At 45.8% G+C, this 15,612-nt stretch overlaps 1 long non-coding RNA gene across 1 annotated transcript; it reads left to right on the top strand.

The window, feature by feature from the left end:
• Positions 1–1,093: 1,093 nt before the first annotated feature.
• Positions 1,094–15,076, top strand: LOC105729762 (uncharacterized). Its single transcript, XR_001110297.2, has 4 exons — positions 1,094–1,721; positions 13,136–13,174; positions 13,291–13,449; positions 13,825–15,076. It is a non-coding gene; the product is annotated as an uncharacterized LOC105729762 (long non-coding RNA).
• The last annotated feature ends 536 nt before the right edge of the window (positions 15,077–15,612 follow it).

Raw genomic sequence — 15,612 nt, 5'->3', positions numbered from 1 at the left:
TCCAAGCAGGGCACAGGCCAGGCCCGGCCGGTCAATGCCATTTCTGTCATCATCACAGTTTCCATCTTCCATTAGAGCGTTTCTCACTAAGAAAATGTGCCAACCCTGCCGATTCCGTGGTGGCATGCAGGCCAGTGGACGTCTCAGGGGACCCCACATGTGCTTCCAGGAAAAGCTGGAGCAGTTTTGGCTCCGTCCTCCAGCAGCCAACTCCGGGCTTCTGAAAGTTTTAGCTTCTTCTTTTTTTTTTTTTTTTTTTGATACGGAGTCTTGCTCTGCCACCCAGGTTGGAGTACATGGCGTGATCTCAGCTCACTGCATAAGAAGCTTGATCGTTTATTTGGAACGATCTACAAGCATCCTAAGATGTTCTCGAGTCCGTCAGTGGCGGGGATCGGCAGATGCTGAAGTTTGTAGTGCAAATGTGTGTAAAGCTAGTTACACAACGTTCCCAGGTCCTTAGGGCAGCGCCAAAGCAAATTGTTCAGAATGACCCCAAGGAGCCAAATCAATAAAAAAAATGCAATTATTATTTGTACATTAAAAACAAAATTTAATAAAATAACTATAAAAAACTGTGATCATAACCATGGGATTTGTTTGCAGGAGCCACTTAGGAAAGAATAATTAAACAAGCAGCCTGGAGAGACGAAAGTCCAGGAGTTGAGTGTTTATTTTTAGAGGCTGTTGACATTTATCAACGGCCACCTCCCTGCAGGCAGGAGCTGCCCCTCACTGCAGTTCCCCTTCACCCAGCCGACGTGCCTCCTCCCTGTCCATCAGAGCCAGGCCTGCGTGCTGTCCCTATGCCCTTTTTAACATCTGGCAATATACACATAACATAAAATTGACCCTCTTAACCATTTTAAGCTTGCAGTTTGGAGGCAGCAACTGCAGCCATGACCGCCGTCCTCTCCAGAACTTTCCATCCTCCCAGGTGAACCCTGGACCCGCTGATCACGCACTCCCCACTCCCTCCCCCGGCACCTGGCACCCACCTTCTCCTTTATGTCTCAGGGGATTTCACTCCTCTGAGGACCGTGCTGAGGAAAGAAAAGAACTTTCATCTGAGGAAGGCAAATCCTTTCAAATGATCGGGCCCAGAGAAACATTAAAATGGGACTGTGTTAGAGGCATTTGAACCAGAGCAACGCATCCTGAATAGGAGCTGGGTGAAAGGCTGAGACCTACCGGGCTGCATTCCCCGAGGGTTAAGGCATTCCAAGTCACAGGATGGGAGCGGATAGGAGGTGGGCACAAGACACAGGTGAAGACCTTGCTGATAAAACAGAGGGCAGTAAAGAAGCGGCCAAACCCACCAAAACCGAAACGGCCATGAGCGTGACCTCTGGCCGTCCTCGCTGCTGCACGCCCACCAGCGCCATGACGGCTTACAAATACCACGGCGACATCAGAAAGCTACTCTATACGGTCTCAAAGGGGAGGCAGGAATAATCCACCCCTTGTTTAGCATATCATCAAGAAATAATCATAAAAATGGCAACCACGGCCCTTGGCCGCTCTGCCTATGGAGTAGCCATTTTTATTTCTCTACTTTCTTAATAAACTTGCTTTTACTTTATGGACTTCCCCGAATTCTTTCTTGCAGGAGATCCAAGAACGCTCTCTGGGTGTCTGGATCAGGACCCCTGTCTGGTACCACCTTTCTGGCAGCCACAGAAGGGACAATAGTGGGGAAACCCTGCAAAGGCTAACTTTGGGTAAGTGGTAGGGTCCAGTAACGTCTTTCTTTCTTTTTCATTTAAAAATGTTTATTGCTTTTTAAAATTTACAAAGCCAACACATGATTATTGTAAAAAATTTGAAAATGTGGCCAGGTGCGGTGGCTCATACCTATAATCCCAGCGCTTTGGGAGGCTGAGGCAGGTGGATCGCCTGGTATTGAGAGTTCAAGACCAGCCTGGCCAACATGGTGAAACCCTGTCTCTACTAAGAATATAAAAATTAGCCCAGCATCGTGGCACGCGCCTGTAGTCCCGGCTACTTGGGAGGCTGAGGCATAAGAATCACTTGAACCCAGGAGGCAGAGGTTGCAGTGAGCTGAGATCGTGCCCCTGCACTCCAGCCTGGAGGACAGAGTGAGACTGTCTCAAAAACAAAATAAAATAAAACATATTTGAAAATGCAGATAAAGAGTATATTTTCACCACCTATAGAGTACTATTAACATCTTAGGATATGCTCTTCTTACATGTTCTTTTTAAATTAATTACTTTTTTAAATTAAATTTTTTTATTTCCATAGGTTATTGGGGAACAGGTAGTGTTTGGTTATGTGAGTAAGGTTTTTTTGTTTTTTGTTTTTAAATGAAGTCTCACTCTGTTGCCCAGGCTGGAGTGCAGTGGCATGATCTCAGCTCACTGTAATCTCTGCCTCCTTGGTTCAGGCGATTCTCCTGCCTCGGTCTCCCGAGTAGCTGGCATTATAGGCACCTGCCACTATGCCCAGCTAATTTTTTGTATTTTTAGAAGAGACAGGGTTTCACCATGTTGGCCAGGCTGGTCTCAGACTCCTGACCTTGTGATTTGCCCACCTCGGCCTTCCAAAGTGCTGGGATTACAGGCATGAGCCACCGCACCCAGGCATAAGTTCTTCAGTGGGGATTTGTGAGATTTTGGTGCACCCATCACTCAAGCAGCATACACTGCACCCAATGTGTGGTATTTTATCCCTCGCCCCCTTCCATCCTTCCTGCCTGAGTCCCCGAAGTCCACTGTGTCATTCTTATGCCTTTGCATCCTCATAGCTCAGCTCCCACTTGTGAGTGAGAACATACAATGCTTGGTTTTCCACTCCTGAGTTACTGCACTTAGAATGATGGTCTCCAATTCCATCCAGGTCGCTGTGGATGCCATTAATTCATTCCTTTTTATGGCCGAGTAGTATTCTATCATGTAGATATATGCATATATATATTTCACAGTTTCTTTATCATTAATTGATGGGCATTCGGGTTGGTCCCACGTGTTTGCATCTGCACACTGTGCTGCTATAAACACACTTGTGCAAGCATCTTTTCCTCTGGGTGGAAGCCCAGCAGTGGGATGGCTGGACCAGGCAGCAGTCCTCCTTTCAGTCCCCTAAGGAATCTCTACACTGTTGTGCACAGTGGTTGTGCTAGTTGACATCCCCGCCAGCAGTGGAGAAGTGTTCCCCGTTCAACGCATCCATGCCAACTTCTCCTTGTTTTTGATTTTTTTATTATGGCTATTCTTGCAGGAATGAGGTGACATGACACTGTGGTTTTGATTCGCATTTCCCTGATCGTTAGTGATGTCGGGCATTTTTCCGTGTGTCTGCTGGACGTTTGTGTATCTTCTTTTCGTAACTGTCTATTCACGTCCTTAGCCCATTCTTTGATGGGATTTTTTTTCTTGCTAATTTATTTGCGTTTGCTATAGATTCTGGATATTAGTCAGATGTATAGATTGTGAAGATTTTTTCCCACTTTCTGGGTTGTCTGTTTACTCTGCTGACTGTTCCTTTTCCCGTGCAAAGCTCTTTAGTTTAATTAGGTCCCAGCTATTTATCTTTGTTTTTATTGCATTTGCTCTTAGGTTCTTGCTCATGAAATCCGTGCCTAAGCCAATGTCTAGAAGGATTTTTCCAATGTTGTCTTCCAGACTTTTTATAGTTTCAGGTCTTAGATTTAAGTCCGTGATCCACTCGGTTGATTTTTGGATGAGGCGAGAGACGAGGACCCGCTTCATTCTCCTACATGTGGCTTCCAATCATCAAGGTGTCCTTTCCCCACTGTGTGTTTTTGTTTGCTTTGCTGAAGATAGGTTGGCTGCAACGATGTGGGTTATTTCTGGGTTCTCTATTCTGATTCATTGCTCTATGTGCCGATTTTTATGCTGGTACCACGCTGTTTTGGTTAAGTATGGCCTTACAGTACAGCTTGAAATCAGGTAATGTGATGCCTCCAGATTTGTTCCTTTTTCTTAGCCTTGCTTTGGCTATGAGGGCTGTTTTTTAGTTCCATATGAATTTTAGGATTGTCTGTCTAATTCTCTGAAGAATAACGGTGGCATTTTGATAGGAATTGCGTTGAATTTGTAGATTGCTTTTGGCAGTCTGGTCATTTTCACAACACTGATTCTACCCAGCCAGGAGCATGGGATGTGTTTCCATTTGTTTGTGTCGTCGACGTTTCCTTTCAGCAGCATTTTGTAGTTTTCCTCGTAGAGGTGTTTCACCTTCTTGGTTAGGTATATTCCTACGTTTTTGTTTGTTTCCAGCTATTGGAAAAGAGGTTGAGTTCTAGATCTGATTCTCTGCTTGGTCACTGTTGTGTATAAAAGAGCTAATGATTTGTGTACATTAATTTTGTACCCGGAAACTTTGCTGAATTCCTTTATCAGTTCTAGGAGCTTTGTGGAGGAGTCTTTAGGGTTTTCTAGGTAAACAATCCTATCAGCCAACGGCCACAGTTGGACTTCCTCTTTACCCCTTGGCATGCCCTCTCATTCTTTCTCTTGTCTGACTGCTCTGGCTGGGACTTCCAGTCCTATGTTGAGAGTGGTGAGAACGGGCCTCCTTGTCTTGTTCCAGTTCTCAGAGGGAATGCTTTCAACTTTTCCCCATTCGGTGTTATGTTGGCTGTGCGTCTGTCACAGATGGCTTTTATTACATTCAGGTACGTCCCTTGTGTGCCGATTTTGCTGAGAGTTTTAATCATAAAGGACGCTGGATTTCGTTGAATGCTTTTTCTGCATCTATCGAGATGATCACGTGATTTTGTTTTTAATTCTGTTTATGTGGTGTCTCACACGTACTGATTTGCATGTGTTCAACCATCCCTGCATCCCTGGTATGAAACCCACTTGATCATGAGGGAATAAATAACCTTTCGATATGTCGTTACATTTGTTTAGCTAGCATTTTGTTAGGATTTTTGCATCTATGTTCAGCAGAGATACGGGTCTGTAGTTTTCTTTTTTGGCTATGTTCTTTCATGGTTTTGGTATTAGGGTGATACTGGCTTCATAGAATGATTTAGGGAGTGTTCCCACTTTCTCTGTCTTGTGGAATAGTGTCAATAGGATTGGTACCAATTCTTTTTTGAATGTCTGGTAGAATTCTGCTGTGAATCCATCTGGTCCTGGCCATTTTTTTGTTGGTAATTTTTTGTTTTTTTGAGATGGAGTCTCGCTCTGTCACCCAGGCTGGAGTGCAGTGGCGTGATCTCAGCTCACTGCAACCTCCCCGTCCTGGGTTCAAGCAATTCTCTGCCTCAGCCTCCCAAGTAGCTGGGATTACAGGGCCCACCACCACATCCGGCTAATTTTTGTATTTTTAGTAGAGACGGAGTTACACCATCTTGGCCAGGCTGGTCTTGAACTCCTAACCTTGTGATCCACCCACCTCAGCCTCCCAAAGTGTCGGAATTACAGGCATGAGCCATCGCACCTGACTTTTGTTGGTAGTTTTTAAATTATCATTTCAATCTCGCTGCTTGTTATTGGTCTGTTCAGGGTATCTAGTTCTTCCTGATTTAAGCTAGGAGGGTGGTATTCTTCCAGGGATTTGTCCATCTTCTCTAAGTTTTATAGTTTATGTGCAAAAGGTGTTCATAGTAGCCTTGAATGACGTTTTGTGTTTCTGTGGTGTCAGCTGTAACATCTCTCGTTTCGCTTCTAATTTTTCTTATTTGGATTTTCTCTCTTCTTTTCTTGGTTAATCTTGCTAATGGTCTATCAGTTTTATCTTTTCAAAGAATCAGCTTTTATTTATCTTTTGTATTTTCGTGTGTGTGTTTCAATTTCATTTAGTTCTGCTCTGAGCTCAGTTATTTCCTTTCTTCTGCTGGGTTTGGGTTTGGTTTGTTCTTGGTTCTCTAGCTTCTCGAAGTGTGACCTTAGACTGTTTGTGCTCTTTCAGACTTTTTGATGTAGGCATTCAGGGCTATGAAGTTTCCTCTTAGCACCATCTTTGCTGTATCCCAGAGGTTTTGATAGGTTGTGTCACTATTGTCATTCAGTTTGAAGAATTTTTTTTTTTTTTGAGACCAACTCTTGCTCTGTCGCCCAGGCTGAAGTGCAATGGAGTGGTCTCAGCTCGCTGCAACCTCTGCCTCCTGGGTTCAAGCGATTTTCCTGCCTCAGCCTCCCTAGTAGCTGGGATTACAGGTGCATACCACCACGCCTGGCTAATTTTTGTATTTTTAGTAGAGACGGGGTTTCACCGTGTTGGCCAGGCTGGTCTCGGACTCTTGACTTCGTGATCTGCCCACCTTGGCCTCACAAAGTGCTGGGATTACAGGCGTGAGCCACTGCACCCAGCCATAATTATTTCAGTTTTCTTAAATTTATTGAGGCTAATTTTGTGGCCTACCATATGGTCTATCTTGAAGAAAGTTCCATGTGCTGTTGAATAGAAGGTATATTCTGTGGTTGTCAGGTAGAATGTTCTGTATACATTTGTTAAGTCCATTTGTTCCAGGGTATAGTTTAAATACGTTAAATCGTCTCTTCGTTGACTATCTTGATGACCCATCTAGAGCTGTCAGTGGAGCATGAGGTCACCCACTATTACTGTGTTGCTGTGTGTATCTCATTTCTTCAGTCTACTACTCACAGTTGGATGAACTTGGCCACTCCAGTGTTAGGTGCATATATATTTAGGACTGTGGTATTTTCCTGTTGGACAAGGTCTTTTATCATTATATAATGTCCCTCTTTGTCTCTTTTTTTTTTTTTTTTTTTTTTTTTGAGACGGAGTTTCGCTCTTGATACCCAGACTGGAGCGCAATGGCGCGATCTCGGCTCACCGCAACCTCCGCCTCCTGGGTTCAGGCAATTCTCCTGCCTCAGCCTCCTGAGTAGCTGGGATTACAGGCACGCGCCACCGTGCCCAGCTAATTTTTTGTATTAGTAGAGACGGGGTTTCACCATGTTGACCAGGATGGTCTCGATCTCTTGACCTCGTGATCCACCCGCCTCGGCCTCCCAAAGTGCTGGGATTACAGGCTTGAGCCACCGCGCCCGGCCCCTCTTTGTCTCTTTTAACTGCTGTTGCTTTAAAGTTTGCTTTGTCTGACATAAGAAATAGCTACTCCTGCTCACTTTTGATGTCTATTTGCATGGAATGTCTTTTTCCACCCTGTTACCTTAAGTTTATGTGAGTTCTTATGTATTAGATGAGTCTCTTGAGGCGGCAGATGGTTGGTTGGTGAGTTCTTCTCCATTCTGCAATTCTGTATCCCTTTTTTTTTTTTTTTGAGACAGAGTCTTGCTCGGTTGCCCAGGCTGGAGTGCAATGGCACAATCTTGGCTCACTGCAACCTCTGCCTCCTGGGTTCAAATGATTCTCCCACCTCAGCCTCCGGAGAAGCTGGGATTACAGGCACCCACCACCATGCCCAGCTGATTTTTGTATTTTTAGTAGAGACGGGGTTTCACCATGTTGGCCAGGCTGGTCTTGAACTCCTGACCTCGTGATCTACCGCCTCGACCTCCCAAAGTCCTGGGATTACAGGTGTGAGTCACCCTGCCTGGCCAGTTCTGTATCTTTTAAGTGGAGCATTTAGACCATTTATATTGAATGTTAGTATTGAGATGTGAGGTACCATTCTACTCATCATGCTATTTGTTGCCTATATATCTTGGTGGTTATTGTGTTTTTTTTTTAAAAAAAATTGTATTTTTGTTTCGTAAGTCCTGTGAGATTTATGCTTTAAAGAAGATCTGTTTTGATGTGTTTCCAGGGTCTGTCTCAAGATTTAGAGTTCCTTTTAGCAGTTCTTGTAGTGGTGGAGTGGTACTAATTCTCTTAGCATTTGTCTGAAAAAGTCTGTATCTTTCCTTCATTTAGGAAGCTTAGTTTCACTGGATACAAAACTCTTCCACTGATAATTGTCTCGTTTGAGGCTGAAGAGAGCGCCTCAGTCTCTTCTTGCTTTTAGGGTTTCTGCTGAGAAATCTGCTGTTAACCTGCTTTTTCTGTATCGGTTACCTGGTGCTTTGGCCTCACAGCTCTTAAGATTCTTTGTCTTAACTTTGGATAAGCTGATGAGGACGTGCTTAGGTGATGACCTTTTTGCAATGAATTTCCCAGGTGTTCTTTGAGCTTCTTGTGTTTGGACGTCTGGGTCTCTAACGAGGCCGGCAAGTTCTCCTTGATTATTCCTCCAAATACGTTTTCCAAACTTTTAGATTTCTCTTCTTCCTCAGGAGCACCAGTTCTTCTTAGGTTTGGTCATTTAACATAATCCCAGACTTCTTGGAGGCTTTGTTCATATTTTCTTATTCTTTCTGGATTGTGTTAATTTGAAGACCTTGTCTTCAAGCTCTGAAGTTCTTTCTCTGCTTGTTTGATTCTATTGCTGACACTTTCCGGAGCATTTTGCATTTTTATAAGTGCATCTGTTGTTTCCTGAAGTTTTGATAGTTTTTTCTTTTATTTCTTTTTTCTTTTTCTTTTTTTTTTTTTTTTTTGAGACGGAGTCTCACTCTGTCACCCAGGCTAGAATGCAGTGGTGCAATCTCGGCTCACTGCAACCACCGCCTCCCGGGTTCGAGTGATTCTCCTGCTTCAGTCTCCTGAGTAGCTGGGATTATAGGCGCCTGCCACCATGCCCAGCTAATTTTTATATTTTTAGTAGAGACGGGTTTCACCAGTTTGGCCAGTCTGGTCTCGAACTCCTGACCTCAAGTGATCCATCTGCCTCAGCCTCCCACAGTGCTGGGATTACAGGCAAGAGCCACTGCTCCTGGCCCTGTGTTTGCTTGATGCCATCTATTTCATTGACTATGTCTCCCTTTACTTCTTGTTTCATTTTGTTTATTTCCTTAGATTGGGCTTTGCCTTTCTCTGGTGCCTCCCTGATTAGCTTAATAAGTAACCATGTGAATTCTTTATCAGGTAAACCAGGGATTTCTTCCTGCTTTAGATCCATTGCTGGTGAGCTAGTGTGATTTTTTTGGAGGTGTTAAAGAGCTCGTTTTGTCATGTTACCAGAGTTGGTTTTCTGGTTCCGTCTCCTTTGGGTAGGCGCTGCCAGAGGGAAGGTCTAGGGCTCAAGGCTGCTGTTCACATTCCTTTCTCCCACGGGGTGTTCCCTTGATGTAGTGCTCTCCCCGTGTCCTTAAGGACATGGCTTCCTGAGAGCCAAGCTGTAGTGATTGTTCTCTCTCTTCTGGATCTACTCACCCAGCAGGTCAACCAGGCTCTGGGCTGGTACTGGGGGTTGTCTGCAAGGAATGCTGTGATGTGAACTGTCTGTGAGTTTGTCAGCCATGGACACCAGCACCTGCTCTGGTGCAAGGCGGGGGGGTGCCCAGATGGACTCTGTGAGCATTCTTAGCTTTGGTGGTTTAATGCACTATTTTTGTGCTGGATGGCCTCCACCTCCCGGCAGGCGCTGTGCTAGTGGGCGGGGCCCACTGAATACCTGTAGAACAGGTGGTGGACAGGGCCCTAGAAGTCCCAAGAGTATATGCCCTTTGTCTTCAGCTACCAGGGTGGGTAGGAAGGACCATTACATGGGGGCAGGGCTAGGCGTGTCTGAGCCCAGACTCTCCTTGGGCCGGTCTTGGTGTGGCATAATTCCCAGGTCAATGGAGTTATGTTCCCAGGAGAATTATGGCTGCCTCTGCTGTGTCATGCAGGTTGTCAGGGAAGTGGGGGAAAGCTGGCAGTCGCAGGCCTCACAAAACCCAGAAGGCCAACCTCACTCCCACTGTGCCCCCCACAATAGCACCAAGTCTGTTTCTAGACAGTGGGCGAGCAGGGTGAGAACTCGCCCAGGCCACCCGCCTCACAGCAGCGAAAGCAATGAGGGCTCTCATGCTTCCCACCTGTGGAGTCTGCACACCGGATTCACACCCTCCCCCGAGTTCTGGCCAGGAGGCTTCTGTTTGGCTCAAATTGTTACAAAGTTCAGCTGAGGTTTCCTTCTCCCTGCGGCCTCTTCCCAGTACCTCTGTCAGCCCCTCCCAAGGACCCATGTGAGGCAGGGCAGAAGTGACTTCCTAGGGGACCCAGGGAGCCCGCAGGGCTTTTCCTGCTGCTTCCTCTACCCCTGTATTTCACTCAGCTCTAGGCAAGGTTAGAATCTTCACCCTGATCGACACCTTCACGCTCCCCTGTGAGGGTGTGTGTTCTGGGGTGGGCGATCTCCCTTTCCCGCTCCCATTTGGCACTCACAGTACTTGAGGTGTCTCCTGAGTCCCGCAGGGGCTGACTGCTTCCTTCAGAGGGCCTGTGGGTTCTCCTGGCTTTCCTGATGAGTTCCCACAGTCGTCCTGGAGCAAACGTTCATGATTCGAGCCTCCACTCTGCTCTGTCTGTCCGAGCGCAGCTGCAGGTAGTCCCGCCTCCCGTCCACCATGATCCTGATGACTCCTGCTAACGTCTTTCTGGCGAACCATGGAAGGGACAATACTGCAGAGAGCTCCTGACCCAAAGGAGTATCATCTGTGCACACCAACTGGCTGACTTCCGGCGCAGTTTAGAGGAGTTTGAGTCTCTCCTAAGATAAAAGAGTGTTAAAGGTTCCACTCAGGCCGGGCGCGGTGGCTCACGCCTGTAATCCCAGCACTTTGGGAGGCTGAGGCGGGTGGATCACGAGGTCAAGAGATCGAGACCATCCTGGTCAACATGGTGAAACCCCGTCTCTACTAAAATACAAAAAATTAGCTGGGCATGGTGGCGCGTGCCTGTAGTCCCAGCTACTCGGGAGGCTGAGGCAGGAGAATTGCCTGAACCCAGGAGGCGGAGGTTGCGGTGAGCCGAGATCGCGCCATTGCACTCCAGTCTGGGTAACAAGAGCGAAACTCCATCTCAAAAAAAAAAAAAAAAAGGTTCCACTCAATAAAAGGCAAGGATGACCGACCTTGGGTCTGAGGCCCAACTTAGGAGGGTTAGCAGCCCCTCTCTGTAAAGTCCCTCCTGGCTGAGAATGGGTTTGGCACTACCGGATGTTAACTGCTATTCTCTTTGGGATAATCTGCCTTGTACTCTTTGCTGACACCTGTGGGTGACAGGATTAGACATGTACAGGATTGTGGGACATGGGGAGCTTTTTCCTCCACCAAAGGGGAAACCTGAGAGCTGATGAGACTGCTGGAAAAGGTCCCTTCACTACTGACAAGCAGCTGCCTGAACTTTTCAGTGTTTCTGTAACGACACCTTGCCTTCCCTACCCTGCCTCAGGCAATGCCTCTGTCACTCTGTGTGTAAAATGACTGAATGAATCATATCACTGTTTAGCTCCTCTGTAAAGTTTCGATTAGTGGAAAAGGATTTTTGAGGCTTAACAGTGAATCTGGTGAGCTTTGTGTGTCTTTCTCTATTGTTCTGTCATAAAGACGGGCACCTCAGCATGGAAGCAGGATTAGGGCCCCATAAGCCTAGTGTTCAAGGTGGCCCGGCAACCTGGTCAGTTCATGAGCCTAGTGTTCAAGGTGGCCCATCAACCTGGTCAGTTCATAAGCCTACTGTTCAAGGTGGCCCAGCAACCTGGTCAGTTCATAAGCCTAGTGTTCAAGGTGGCCCAGCAACCTGGTCAGTTCGTAAGCCTACTGTTCAAGGTGGCCCATCAGCCTGGTCAGTTCATAAGCCTAGTGTTCAAGGTGGCCCATCAACCTGGTCAGTTCATAAGCCTAGTGTTCAAGGTGGCCCATCAACCTGGTCAGTTCATAAGCCTAGTGTTCAAGGTGGCCCATCAACCTGGTCAGTTCATGAGCCTAGTGTTCAAGGTGGCCCATCAACCTGGTCAGTTCATAAGCCTACTGTTCAAGGTGGCCCAGCAACCTGGTCAGTTCATAAGCCTAGTGTTCAAGGTGGCCCATCAACCTGGTCAGTTCATGAGCCTAGTGTTCAAGGTGGCCCATCAACCTGGTCAGTTCATAAGCCTACAGTTCAAGGCGGCCCATCAACCTGGTCAGTTCATAAGCCTAGTGTTCAAGGTGGCCCATCAACCTGGTCAGTTCATGAGCCTAGTGTTCAAGGTGGCCCATCAACCTGGTCAGTTCATGAGCCTACTGTTCAAGGTGGCCCAGCAACCTGGTCAGTTCATAAGCCTAGTGTTCAAGGTGGCCCGGCAACCTGGTCAGTTATAAACTTTGCTGTAGGTCCCTGAAAAAAATGGGATGAGATTTCCTTCCTGTCATGTATCTCCTTGGGAGCTTAACCTTGTAACCATCAAGCATGTGGCCGTGCTTTCTCTTTTCACAATGGTGGCTTGGGTTCAGGGTTCAATTCCTGGCTTAGGGAATGAGTTATTTATCTTCTGTCTTTATTTATACGTGTTATGTGTGTGATGTTCATATAAAGGCTTTGATTAATTGGTTTAATAACAGTAAGAGCTTAAATCAGATACTTTATCGAAAAATTTAAAAAATGCCTTTTAGTTCATGTGACTTAAGTAATCTTTGGAAAATAAAGGCAGTTTTAAAGATTAATGGTAAAATAAAAATAGCTTAAAAAATGTAAACATTTGGTCTAAATTATGGAGGTCAGATATTAAGCTTGCTAAATGCTTTAAGATCATAAACTGCTTCTTTGACTCTTGAAAATTGTTCAATTTCCCTACTTTGGAGCATTAGATTCTAGACAAGGCTGGAGGCACTAAGGTAACAGTGACATCTGGCTTGTTTGGTACAAGAAGGAAGCATTGTGAAATATAAAATCGTGTTTGATTTTCTTTGCGCTGTATTTGTATAAATGTATTATTGGTATGCGTTCCAAAATTACTTTTAAAACTCCTATAATTCTCATATAACTTAATGTATGTTATTAATGGATATAATTGTTATATAAAATTTTGTATGCCACAGAAGTAACCAAATTTCCTTATCAACTGTGGCTTTCATAGTGGCTGTCCTAAGACGTTCTGTCACCCACAAACATTGCTGCCTCGTTCGGCCCTCTTTAGAAGGTGGTTTATAATCAGCTACAGGACTGGACAGCTGTCTTGAGTGCAGGTTTCTGATAACTTTTGTGACTGTGACATCAGAATGGAGGAAAAAACACTGAGACTTTCACGGAGAGCTGAAATGTTCATGAATATCAAACAGAAGTTAACCGCGTGGACTAAACTAATAGAAGTCAGAAGCAAATTTTTTAACTCTTTGCTTAAAACATCACTGATATATTTTGTTTCTTCCAGAATCAAGGAAACTTTTGAGCTATTTACAGGATTTAACAAGTGAGTAAAGTTTACTCATGTGAACGAAATTTGGAAACTAGTTGTAACTATTTTTAATTTATGGCAACATAGTTATTTGCATAAGTGAGATAAAAATCTGTTTTCTTTTGTAACAGGATACAATTGGAGAAAATGCTTATTTTACCAAGGCTTTGACTGGAATGATGAGTTTTCCTTAAGGAACTCAGCTTGACTTACGGAGCCAACAAAGCCCCTTGGGAAACCTGACCTAACACCTTCTCTCCACAGTCCCTGGACAGGGTTCCTGACCGGTGGTAAGGACAGAATGTCACTTTCTAACAGGCCCAGGACCCCCAAGTTATCTTGGAACCTCAAGAGGAGAGAAATTTACTCAGCTAATAGGTATCTGAGGGTTCAAACCCATGGCAGGGCTCAGCTCTAAAAAAGTCTTATCTAAGACTCCCTCTATGGAACAGAGTTCCATCAAAGCCAATTTAAAAACAGCCTATGTGAAAAATATCCTTTATACAGATAATCAGGCCAAGTATAACAAAGCCAATCGGTGTTACTATGATTTGTCTAGAGTACAAACGGGAAACTGGAGAAATGCTCTGTTTCAGGAGCTATTGTAAATTTGCTATTAAATTCTAGTGTCATCAGTTGTTTTTACATTTGTTTCTGCAATTTAGGCTAACGCTGCTTATTCCTGTGAACCAACCAGTGAACTCTGACTGCTGCTCAGGAGAAATAAAAGGGATGGGCAGTGTAAACACCTGAATCAATATTCTAATTCTGGGCACACCGGAATCGGCTAGCAACCGCGTATCATCTCGGGCCCAGCAACTGCCCGGTTGATGGAAAGTGTTCTAATTTGTTCACTTGGAGTGCTTTCACTTGGTCTGCTTCACTCTCGTGGAGTACACTGCTGTTGTACGTGTGCAGAATAAGCTTGCTCAATGTTTTCGTAAACTGAACACTTACTAACCATGCAGATGACACCTTCTGTTGGAATTCAAGAGTTATGAATGGCCCTCCCATACCGACACTTTCTGACCGAGCTCCTGTCTACGCTGAACACAAGAGACCCTAGAAGGCAGGAGTATCATCGCGCCCTATTCAACCTGAAGAAGTTACAGAAGATGGATCTTGGTCCCTCTGCAACTCTTAGGATTAAGGGCTCTCTTATAAAAGGGAAGGAGGGAATGTCAGACGCATTTGAACCAGAGCAACCCCATCTTGAGTAGAAGGTAGGTAAAGTGGGGCTGAAACCTTCTGGGCTGGATTCCCAGACGGTCAAGGCGTTCTAAGCCACAGGCTGAGATAGGAGGCACAAGATACAGGCCATAGAGACCGTGGTGATCAAACAGCTTGCAGTACAGAAGCAGCTGAAAGCCACCCAAACCAAAGTGGCACAGCACTGACCTCAGGTCATCCTCCACTACACGCCCACCAGCGCCATGACAGTTTACAGACGCCACGGCAATGTCAGGAAGTCACCCTGTGTGGTCTAAAAACGGGAGGCGTGAATAACCCAAACCTTGTTTAGCATATCGTCAAGAGATCGCCACAGAAACAGGCAGCCAGCAGCCGTCGGGGATGCTCTGCTACGGAGCAGCCATTCTCTGTTCCTTCACTTTCTTTCTTTCCTTTTTTCTTTTTGAGACGGAGTTTCGCTCTTGTTACCCAGGCTGGAGTGCAATGGCGCGATCTCCGCTCACTGCAACCTCCGCCTCCTGGGTTCAGGCAATTCTCCTGCCTCAGCCTCCCGAGTAGCTGGGATTACAGGCACGCGCCACCATGCCCAGCTGATTTCTTGTATTTTTAATAGAGACGGGGTTTCACCATGTTGACCAGGGTGGTCTCGATCTCTTGACCTCGTGATCCACCCGCCCGGCCTCCCCAAGTGTCCTTTACTTTCTTAATAAACTTGCTTTCACTTTACTCTGTGGACTCGCCCTGAATCCTTTCTTGCGTGAGATCCATGAACCCTCTCTGGGGTCTGGATCGGGACCTGTCTGGTACCAACTGGAGTCAACACCCTCCCATGTACTGAGCTGTGTGTTCCTGTCTTGGAACTTGCTAGCTGTGAATTAACCTAACAATGCCGCCCCCACGCGACAACCCACACCCTGCAGCTGAACGTAGCAAAGTTATTTCTGTAAACCAACAAGAATTCCTGAACAACAACTTTGTACCAGCCACTCCCTGTTCCCCTCCTTGCCTTTAAAATCCTGCTTGTAACGAAGGCCTAATGGGGCTCATATCCAAGGCTGCTTGGGTGAGAGTCTCCCAGGTAGCTGTCCTCACCTTGGCTCACACCAGCTCTTTAAATCGTAATTTGTGCCTAAGCCTCTTCCTTCTTGTCACCCTTAGGTAAGTGGCATCCTATGCAATCTGTCCTTCTGTGTCTGGCTAATCTCACTTAGCATGTGTCCTCAAGGTTCACCCAAGCTCCAGGGTAGGGAGCTTTCCATACG

Source organism: Aotus nancymaae, unplaced genomic scaffold (genome assembly GCF_030222135.1).
Source record: "Aotus nancymaae isolate 86718 unplaced genomic scaffold, 86718_ANA_hifiasm-v0.15.2.pri h1tg000044l, whole genome shotgun sequence".
Taxonomy (NCBI): Eukaryota; Metazoa; Chordata; class Mammalia; order Primates; family Aotidae; genus Aotus; species Aotus nancymaae.
Note: the sequence above shows the minus strand (reverse complement) of the source record. Positions and strands in the feature narration are given on the sequence as shown.